The sequence below is a fragment of the Notothenia rossii genome, assembly GCF_949606895.1.
Source record: "Notothenia rossii genome assembly, chromosome: 7".
NCBI lineage: Eukaryota > Metazoa > Chordata > Actinopteri > Perciformes > Nototheniidae > Notothenia > Notothenia rossii.
In genome coordinates, this window is record NC_136905.1 from 51833680 (window position 1) to 51845446 (window position 11767).

The 11767-nt window shown below is 42.7% G+C and overlaps 1 long non-coding RNA gene across 1 annotated transcript; it reads right to left on the reverse strand.

Annotated features, from left to right (window-relative positions):
* Positions 1-345: 345 nt before the first annotated feature.
* LOC307013354 lies at positions 346-4462 on the reverse strand. The gene is made up of 2 exons (XR_013800957.1): positions 4249-4462; positions 346-3389 (listed from the first exon to the last, which is right to left on the reverse strand). It is a non-coding gene; the product is annotated as an uncharacterized lncRNA (long non-coding RNA).
* Between the last annotated feature and the right edge of the window lie 7305 nt (positions 4463-11767).

Genomic DNA, 11767 nt, shown 5'->3' on the forward strand with positions numbered 1-11767 from the left:
ATACTGATATGTCACAGTAACGGTAAACCACAGAAAAGTAAGTCCAGCGGGGCACAAGTTGAATACATATAATACGGTAGTTCTATTATGCCTTTAAGCACATACGTTTAACGTTTATTTCATAAAATAAACGTGCTCCCTGGAGGTTAGCTACAGAATTGATATCACAATTTAATCGGAGCTGATCACAAGTTGTCATGACTGATCCAGTCATCTCGATGAGCGTTCGGGCTGTGAATAAACAACTTGTGTTTTACTTTTAGGCTGTCTGAAGGTATGGACAGCTATCAAAGCTACTATACATCACATTAAGAACGATGAACAAATGAAAGTCGGACACAAATATATAATTTAAATGATTTATTGAAGTTTGCAATGTTTTGAACAGGCATCCACACAGTCACCTACTTTGTAATGTTCGATACCTCCCTGTAAGCTTCACGATATCGGACTCTCACCCACAACCTCACATACGAGTACTGAATGTGCAGCAAAGTGATCTTAGGAAGGCAGATATAGCAAAAGATGAACGTAAACGACAAACGATGTTTCTTTCCTGGTAAGTCAACAATGGGTCCTCAATGTACACGCCCCGGATTCCTATGACGAAAATAATAGAATGTCGCCAGTTGTCATGACTCAACTTATACTGTAACACCGGCTCCGTTTCGCCGCTCCACCTGCTCTCCTTCTGATCCTCCCGGCTTCACCTGCCTAGCTCCTCCAACGCTGCCTACACCCCATTCCCGGACTTCTCAAAACGTGTCCTGCCTTTGGCTGGCCTGGACCCCTCTTCCGTGGACTACTTGGAGCTAGCTGCCTGCACCTCTGCAGTCATCAAGCTGCAGGATACCCGCTAGCTGCTAATGCTAGCGGCTGCCCGGCTCACCTGTCCACTCAACGCTCCGTCTCTCCTGCCTGGCATGGCATTGAGGTACTCCGCTGCGAGACTTCTACAACTCAACAACCATTCCACACCGTTATGCATCTCTGTCATCAAAAACCACAAACTTCTAAAACGAACCAGATACATCCATAGAGGCTCCGGTCGCAAGTTTGTTTACTTTCACACAGGTCACTCCATCCCCGTATAGAGAGGCGAAGTCACGCCCATCTACTTCCGGTCCATGGGACCCCGGAAGCGAAAAATTATACATTGAATTCAATGGAGAGAGAAAACGTATCTTTTGATCCCGTTTGAATTGTGCCACGAACTACACATATGATGTTTGTCAATCTTAAACAATCATTTCCATGTCAAAAAAGTCACATTTTGTCGTAAAACTGTTGAAATATAAGACTATGAAAAATACGCGACTACAAAGACTACAAATCCCAAATCCCATTCTGGGTCGCGTATGTGATGTCACAGGCGATAATGCTCCAAGTGGTTGCGACTCGTAATTAAAGCGAAGAAGAAGATTTCATAACTGATTTATTCCCTCCAATAAATATAAGAGATTGCTCCAATAAATTCACTTTTACAAGATGCCCGTGTGCTTTGTACCATGTTGTAATCACAAAAGTGATCATACCACTTGCTCGTTCTATCGCTTCCCGTCTGATGAAAGGACCAGGACTCGCTGGATCAGACATATCAGGTAATATCATAGGTAATATACATGTTGTGCATGGAACATAGTCAAGTTAGCTACCTAGCTAGTAGCGACGAGTAGCGAGCACGTTAGTTAGCATTACATTACTTAGCCTTGTCATTTTTAGTAGCCTTACCATGAAGTTATTATTTTATTACATGAAGTACACCAAAATGTTAAACAGTAAGAGTAGTCATCATGGTAAGTATTTTGTGAAACATTTGAAGAGTAGCCTACTGCGCCCTCCACCGGGTGCTAAGAAAGCAGTTCAGGGAGAGTCGAAGGAAGGCAGGCAGGCAGGGAGCTTTGCATGACATTGTTCTGGACATGTGTCATTGTGATAACAGTGAGGGTGAGTCAATCTGTTGGAAAGACAGTAGTTGAGTGATTACTGAGAGAAAATTATTAAAATAGATAATTATTCAGTGTTGTTACTTTAAAGTGTTGTTACTGACCTTTTTCTCTTTTATTTTCTTTACCTCACCTGTAACTGCTGAGACCCTGAGGAACATGCACACTGACCTGCTCTGGCAACCTGATTTCCACTGTACGTAATAGTATTTGGTTATGGTATATTATTTATATACATCAAAGGCACAATGCACCCCCCAGAGACACACATGTATTGAGTGTGATATTTTGCTTAGGTCATGTGAAATCATCTTTACACACTAGAAAACTGTAGGAGCGGCAACTTGATTTGAAAATTGAATTTTTAATATCCGATAATAAAGTTGATCTGTTTTCTTTATTCTTCTCTCTTCCCAGCTCCATCCATCACCGTTCTCTGTTCCTGCAGGTCCTGCTTGCTAATAAATGCTTTATTTTTTTACACAGTTACAAATAAAGTCAATGTATTGTATGACATGAAGTTGTGCTTCATTCTGAGTCAATAATAAATTCATTCTGCCTTCAACTGCAAAATGATTGTGGACTGCACCGACATCCATGTAGCTGCCCCCCAGTAAGATGAACCAAGCAAAGCTGACACTCAACATACAGCTGTGCTCTTAAGTTGACATGAAGAATTTGTGAAATATTGGTAATTATTTGGAAAAAATGACTGACGATGCAGAAAACTTTTTTTATTTAGGAACAGTGGTCAGGTGAAGCATTTATCACTACATATGTGTCACACTTAAAAGGCCAAACACACTGGCCAAACACACCTCGTTTACAACTCCCCAGTTGACAGCCATGACTCCGTCTAAATTGTACCCCCCAAGCACCCTCTTCATGAGGAACGCGCATGGAGTGGATGAAAGTCCCGACCTCAGCACAGCACCAAAATTGCTGGCTGTCAACCTGCCCTGCCTGTGTAACTGCCACTGAGGATTTGTCCGCTGTCCTATGGTGGCTGTCTGGATGGCAGCTTGCTGGTCTCTGCTCAGTCGCATTGAGGCAAGAATTGCCTCAAGCCCCCGACCCCCACGCTCCTTCACCAGCTCCGGCACGTTGAAAATGGCCTGATGTTTAGGCTGCAGCTCTGGCTCAGGTGACAAAAGCCATGCCATGCCATGCTGCGCCCCTCAGTGCAGACCTGAACAAGTCTACTTCCTCAGTGGCGATGTCTCTGGCCAGTGGGTTGTATGTCTCCTCTTGCTGTTGGTAGAGTTGAGACACCGGCTGGACTACTTTTGAAGTGCCAGGCTTCCTCCACTGGCACTCAACTTCTGTGGAGCTGATCTGCCACATGGCAAATATTGCCAATGCTGCAGCGTGGCTGCATTTGTACATCCCCCGTGCACAACCACAGACGGCGCTCTGCATCACGCCATCCTCTCCCATGTAGATCTGTACAAATAAAGTAAGTACCATGTTTGTTAACATGCTATAATAGATTGAATGAGCAATACAAGGATGGTCCAGATCTGGGGGTGGGAGGGTTTATTTTTCCATAGTTTTGTCCTCTTGTCTGATTGTTGTTTGTTTTTTCTGAATTTTTTGTAATTTGTGTTGTATTGGTTGTGATTGTACATTGTATTTTTTTAAATGTGTATTACATTTTTGAAAAACATTTGATCAACAAAAAAGGATTTGGTCAGGGTCTAGACTCAGTGTGTAGTTTATGAATTAATCAATGCTCTCTACATTAGGAAAACATACCAGTGTACCAGAGGGAGTCACACACAGCTGTGCCTAGATAACCAAACAAATTGACAAGATAACCAAAATCCTTGAATCTACACACAGCAAATAAACTCAAATTACACAACGAGATGTAAAAAGGAGATCACACATATAGTCGATATAAAACTGGCCGCTTCAATCTGAAGAGCAAATAAAACAAAACACGGGAGTGTACCTTGTTCTTGTGAACACTAATGTTATCCACAGCATACACACCCGTATACAGTACACCCGTTCTAGGTTCTGATTGGCTCTCTAGGTTGGCATTCTAGCTTCTGACTGGCTGTCCAGGTTGTCATTCACAGCCGTGGTTCATATTATGCTAGTCGACTCGTAACATCGCTAAACTTTTTTTCTTGACGGTTTTCTCAGTCAACTAATGCTATTGATAACAGTAACATAAATTAAAACAGCCCTGCACACTGCAGTCATTATATGCCGGGTCTGTGGTTCATCATCTTTTTTTTCATTCTCCTCCTTATTGACTGACATTAACCTTAAACATTGCACTCATATTACTCACCGAAACCTTGTAAAGCCGGTCCCGCATGCTGGCTCTTACAGAACCGACTAACTCCCCTTTCGTGTATGTACAGCTCTCAACGTGCCCAGACTTGTAGTGATTTTCACCTCGTTTTATACTTTTATTCTCATTCTGAAAGAATGAGGTGAAATGTGCCAATGTGACGGTCATCTTTGTGTTGGTGACGCGTATTGTGCGGGACCAGAGACATGTAGTTCACTGAGCGGCTTAACACACAAAAATGTGTTACTTCACAGTTTTACGACACATTTTAATTTTTTTGACTTGCAAAATGTTCTTTTAAATTGACAAACATCATATGTGTCATTCGTGGCACAATTCAAACGGGATCAAAAGATACGTTTTCTCTCTCCATTGAATTCAATGTATAATTTTCCGCTTCCGGGGTCCCATGGAGGCTCCCGGAAGGGGAGGGACTTCGCCTCTCTATTCTGGTCAGCTGAGCGCACACCCACCTTTCGACTACGTCATCACAACAATGCAGACGAGCGCGCCCCCTGTCTGCAAGCCCTGGCAATGACACCTGAGTCAATCCTCACCACACAAAGCAATATGAAGCTCACTCTGTTTAATACCCGGTCCCTCAACAATAAAAGTCACATTCTCAACGAATTCATTCTGGACAATAAACTGGACTTTCTCTGTCTGACAGAAACCTGGCAACAACCTCTGGATTATCTCTCACTCAACCTCACTACACCCAATGGATACTCATACATAAATAAGCCACGCTCGGAGGGCCGAGGATGGTGGAATTGCCGTAATACACCGACAGGACATTAAAACCAGCCTCATCCCCATCTCATCTGCTCCTTCATTTGAACACCTGGCTTTTAAACTCTCTGGTCACACACAGTCAGTCCTGGCAGTTGTCTACCGCCCTCCCAAACCAAACCCATCATTCCTCTCTGATTTCTCTGAATTTCTGACCCAGCTCTGTTCTCTCTCCACCTCAGTCCTCCTACTTGGTGATTTCAACATCCACATGGACTCCACTGACTCTACAATAACTACAGACTTCACGGACATGCTTAACTGCTTCAACCTCATTCAACATGTCAACTTTCCGACCCATAACCGTGGCCACATTCTGGACCTTGTTTGCTCGACTGGACTAAACCTTCACCATCTGTCTGGCTCAGACCTCTTCCTCTCCGACCACTTAGCCATCACCATGACCATCAACATTCCCACCCCACCACCAAAGCAAAAACGCAAAATCAACTTCCGTAAATTAAGCTCTGTCTCAGCTACCTTGCTCTCATCCTCCCTCTCTGAAAAAATATCCACCACTCCCTTTGTGGACCTCCATAGCCCCTCTGATCTCACTGACTACTACAACAACATTCTGTCCTCCTGCCTTGACCAACTTGCACCCATAAAAACCAAAACAGTTTCCTTCACCCACTCTGCTCCCTGGTTCCCCCCTGAACTCCGTCTGATGAAAACCCGTGCCCGGCAACTTGAAAGACTCCGCAATAAAACAGGTCTCACAATTCATTCTCAAACCTACAAAGACCACCTACAGCAATATAAAGATGCCCTCTTCCATGCCCGCACCACTTACTACTCTCAGTTAATCCACTCTGGCTCCGGAAACCCCAAAACACTCTTCTCCACAATAAACAAACTCCTCAGCCCCCTGGACACCACCACTCAGTCATTCACAGTAGACAAATGCAGCTCTTTTCTCAAATTTTTTCAAAGCAAAATAGACAACATTTACAGCAGCTTAACCACTACCACACCAGCTCTCCCTCAAGCCACCTGCCCCCCCTTATCCTGCCAACCTCTGTCACAGTTCTCCTCTGTCTCCCCTACTGACCTCTCTGATCTCCTCACAGGAATGAAAACTGCCACCTGCACCCTGGACCCCATCCCCTCCAGCTTTGTTAAGGCCTGCCTTCCTACTCTCTCTTCACTCATCACTACAGCAATCAACTCCTCCCTGTCTTCTGGCACCGTCCCACCGTCCCTCAAAATAGCTGCTATCACCCCTATTCTCAAAAAACCCGGACTAAACCCTGACAACCCTAATAACTTCAGACCAATCTCGAACCTACCCTTTCTGTCAAAAGTTCTGGAACGCGCTGTAGCGTCACAACTTAAGCATCATCTCTCTGCTAATAACCTCTATGAAACTTTTCAATCCGGATTCCGCTCAAACCACAGTACCGAAACCGCACTCCTCAAAATTACAAATGACCTTCTCCTCTCCTCCGATGCTGGTAACCTCAACCTCCTCATCCTCCTTGACCTCAGCGCTGCCTTCGACACCATCAATCACTCCATCCTCCTCACCCGTCTTGAAACCACCTTCAACATCACCGGCACTGCCCTCTCTTGGTTCACTTCATACCTCTCTGACAGAAACCAGTTCATCTACATCAATAACTGCAAATCCCCCACCGCTCCTCTCCCCCAAGGTGTCCCTCAAGGCTCAGTTCTCGGCCCCCTCCTCTTCATCCACTACCTGCTTCCCCTTGGTCACATAATCCGCCGTCATGGACTTCAATTCCACTGCTTTGCCGACGACATCCAGCTTCTCATCTCCACCAAGTCCATCTCCACTGCTACCCACTCCATCCTGACAAACTGCATCACTGAAATAAAATCCTGGCTCCAACTTAACTTCCTGAAACTCAACTGCGATAAATCTGAAATAATAATCATTGGACAAAAGAAGCTCACCACACCTATCCATAACTTCACCCTCAACGTAGACGGCTTCCCAGTTCAAACCTCCCCTCACATCCGGAACCTAGGCATCATATTTGACCAAACCCTCTCCTACAACAGATACATCAAACAGATCACAAAGACAGCCTTCTTCCACCTCAAAAACATCGCCCGTCTACGTCCATCCCTCTCTCCCACTGCTGCCGAAACCCTCATCCACGCCTTCATCACCTCCCGTCTGGACTATTGCAATAGCCTCCTCTATGGTTCACCTGCAAAAATCCTCAACAAACTTCAATATATCCAGAACTCCGCCGCCCGTCTACTCTAACCACACCCGAATCCGTGAACACATTACACCCGTCCTCATCAAGCTCCACTGGCTCCCCATCCCCCAGAGAATTCAGTACAAGATCCTCCTGATGACGTACAAAGCCCTTCATAACCTGGCCCCATCCTACCTGACTGACCTCCTCCACAGACACACTCCCACTCGCTCACTCCGCTCTGCCACTGCCAACCTCCTGTCCCTCCCCACCCGGACCAACCTCAAGTCTTGGGGCGACAGAGCCTTCTCCGTTGCTGCACCTACCCTCTGGAACTCACTACCCCAATCCATCAGAGATTCTTCCTCCCTCACAGCATTCAAAACATCACTCAAAACCCACCTGTTCAACACTGCATTCAACCACTGACCACCCCACTCCCCCCGTATTTTTTCTGTTTTGTTTATCTCTTTTTGTATTTCTGTCATTTTTTTGTTGTGTTTTCTTAAATTCTCTGTCAAAACGTCTTTGAGTTTCATGAAAAGTGCTATAAAAGTCCCATGTATTATTATTATTATTATTATTATTATTATTATTATTATCCCCAGAGCCAAAAGATCAGCTGAGCAACAAGAGGAGGAGTTAGAAATACTCGGTCCCAAACAAGAGGCGGTTATAATCAAGATGATTCACCCCCCCTATATGCAGTTCTTGTATCAAATGATGAGATGGGTTTAAGTGATCGGGATATATAAGTGATGGGGATTTACAGATTAGGGGAATCTCTAAATACACTGGATCCATGTTTTAGTCCGTACCAGAAACACCCCCTGTTAAGCTATGAACAACCGATCGGTGACCTGAGCACAATTATTGAAAATGATTGTTAGACACAGGCTAATAACCCACAAGTACAGCTTTGTATGTACAAACTCTATGAACAAGATTCCCCAGCAGATAGTGGCGACATTGCAGATATGTCCAGTCACAAAAGTTACTACGGTTCTAAATAACAGTGGGATTAAAGTGATGGAGAAAATATGGAGACGTTCTTTTATAGTGTGTGAAATATGTGGTGCTTGAAACATTTAGGTATTTAAATTTATAGAAGAAAATGGTTTCCTGAAAGAGTTAATTGGAGTAAACATGTAACAGTGGGTGAAAGCAATGTTTAGGGATATGGTAAAATTATTAGTAGACATTAATTGTGTTTAGATGACATTTAACAACTAAGATGGATAGTAAGATTAGGAAAATGGAGTAGAAAAGGTTGGATTTATTTTACCTCAGTGTGTTAGAATTAACTATAGATAATGCGTCCCGAGATCTCTCTCTCTCTCTCTCTCTCCACCTGTCAGAACGCTACGACCCCATCGTCCAAGCAGACAAAAGACCTCACCACGGAAGACTCCTCCTCCTCCATCGAACAGACAGAGAAGCAGAGCTGAACCAACAACTCCAACACTGCATCCAGAACTATCCCCACCTGAGGCACCAAGAACCAAAACCAGGTGACATAAAAAGGCACACTCTCATCGGGCCCCCACAGGACATGAAGTTCCAAGCTGAGCCACAAGATTTGGGCACAAGAGCAGAGTGTGGGACATGAGAGCGGAATACGCCCTCAATGCAACCAGTAGAGACTGTAAAGGAGGAGATTAAATGCAAAGCAGTTGGGCCACTGAAAAGATTTACAGCGGAAGGATCCAAGAGCAGATGGACTGAGGAGAAGGTGGACGGAGGAGAAGAAAGGACGGAGGAGTTGGCATGGTCCGGCAGAACGTGAGGGGGTTGTGGCTTGACAACCAGAGGGGGAGAGAAGGAAAACGGGAGTGAGTGAGTTTACACATAAACACACTTATTCACCAACGAGAAATACGTAAAGAAAAATATTTATTAGCCATGAATTAATCAATTGGTGAATTTATAAAGAAAGAAAGAGGAAACTATTAAATAACCCTAAAAACACACTGAGGGTAGAACATATTATTCAATCTTTTCATCATATGAACAAATTATTCTTTAAGAGTTTTTTATTCATGTGTGAATTTGGGGAAGATTTCATTTGTTACAGTATAGACCTACAGTTTAAAGGGATGGTTTTAGTAACCACTCTATAAAAGCAGACAAATCTTTATTTGTATGGAAAATGTTAAAGGTAGAGCTAGTACCAAGCCAAAGATAGTATTCCAATCTAAAGTATTGATTTCTCCATTGTAGCATGGTTATTACCTCAGGAGGGAAGATTAAGGTGGAAATAACATTTGTTTTTCGTCCAAGATGTAGTTTTAAAAAGACACTGGGCAAAGAGCGATAGCAACTTTAATTTTTTTTAAACTAATGTAGTTGGGAGCAATACATGCAGGGCCTTGGAGCACTCATTGTGATGGTGCATATTTGTTACAACAAACATCGTTCAGGGAGAAGGGGTCGCTCAACCCACCCTGCTGATGTTTTAAATCTTACTTGCAGCTTCAGAGGGAGCGCACGGCACCAGAGTATGAGTTTTAAAAGACAAGCGCCACCACCTCCTTATGGTCATACATTCACCAGATGACCTGACATTTAGAGATGTTATTTAAAGGAGAAACATATCTGCCATAAGTGTAAATTCCGGAATTGAACTACAAACCATTAAATAAAATGACTTCTGTTTTAAAGTCCTTGTTAAAGGAGGGAGTAATTATCACATGCCCGGGCACTGAAAGCAATTCTAGAACCCTGAAGGCAAGAGAGACTGAAAAGAGTCAAGGGAAGCTTATAAAAGTTAACAGCATTTAATTACACAAAATATGCGGTGGTGTACAAAATGAAATGTGCGAGTGGAGGCGCTCTCCACATCCGACCGGTCAGTTCAGGTCAGGGGGTCGAAGAGATCAATTCTTGGCTTGCTCTTCCTGTTGTCATCTGAGGTCTTCTCCTATTGGCCGGCGTTGTTGGGGGGCGGGTCCAATGCAATTCCTGCCTTTTTCTGTAGCTAAATTGCATCATTCTGGCGTCTGTGGTTATTTAAACATTCCCTGCTACACATTATTCAGCGTCAATAAATGAGTGCTAATCCCAGTGTGCTCAGTGTACAACATCACATGTCATTTCACCTTGGTTCAAGGTTTGAAATCGTATGATTCCGCCAGATGCTAAATGCTAACCGGAAGTGACGAATTTTCAGAATAAAAGTGTTAAGCTAATAGTGAGAACTTCCGGTTTTTCAGAATAAAACTGATTTAAATCAAATAGTGTATTTAATTCAAATTACGCCATATCAACATTGATTTTAATTTCTAACAATCCCTCCTTACATACCATTTAAGGTATGTAAATAATATTGAAATCAATGCGTTCTTCATCCGAACATTGCATGGTACATAACTCATAAAAGTCAAAAATACAAATAAGAATACATATTCATCATAAATATAAAGTTTTTCATTTGTACATAACTTCTATCTTAAACCTTTAATGTCACTTCGCAAAATAGCAGCAATTAGCTTGGTATGGAAAATGTCTAACGCCCTCCTTTCACATCATAAATCATCTTCATACTGTATCTGGTGTAAAGGCACTTGTTCTTTTACAAAGTATAAGAAGGATTAAACTATCTGAAAATAGCTAAATATTACTCTTTATTTAAACAAGTCTAGCGCCATTCTATCGGTCTGTTTTTATCTAACTGTTTGTGTCATTCTTTTACTGTGTCTCTGGTGCAATTTACGAATCTCTGCTGGCTCCAGTAGATATAGTTAAAAAAAGTTGTACATAAATAAGCAAATTCAATGGCTTAATTTACTTTACCAAGGCAAGCAGATTTGTCAGCTGGGTGAACAACATTTATATTTTAAAGTACCTTTTTCCAACATCTAACCTCTCATCTCTACTAAAGATGGAATCACACAAGGTGCTAAAATGTTGGTTTCCGGTAGGCTAATCTCCGTAAAAGGACTTTGCCAATGGGTCCTGAGATTGTTAGTAGGCTAAAACTGATTTGACCACCTCAGGTGCTAATACAGTGCCCTAACAGAGTAAATATGAAGAGGAAACATGTGATTTCATGTGAACATGTGAACATATGATTTCATGGTACTGTTTGGAATTGAGACATATTCTGGATCATGTTCATACCTTTGAAAATGCTTATAAATAATTTTGTATGTCAAAGCTTACACACATTTGTTAAAATACATCATGGATGTCCCAACTAAGGGTCAGTGTGGGTGCATTTCAACCAAGCAGAGAAACACCCAATTCCAGTGCACCAACTAGTTGTGAGTTCATGTGTCACTGCTTTGTTGGAACACATTCACACCAACCCTTTGCGGATAAAATTGGACACCACTGACATTATGGTACTATCAGAAGAGCTCATATTTAGCTAGGATGTATGTGGTAGAGGGCTTGCCCCCATGCAAGGACTGTACCTTAAGTAGCATCTAATTGTGTTTTTGTTTGAAATTCAAACTCAATTATTATCGAATGAGTAGACAAGGAGTTCAATTCATATCCTCAACTAACTAACATACAGAACCCTCATTGTTATATTTGGTATTAAAAAAGGA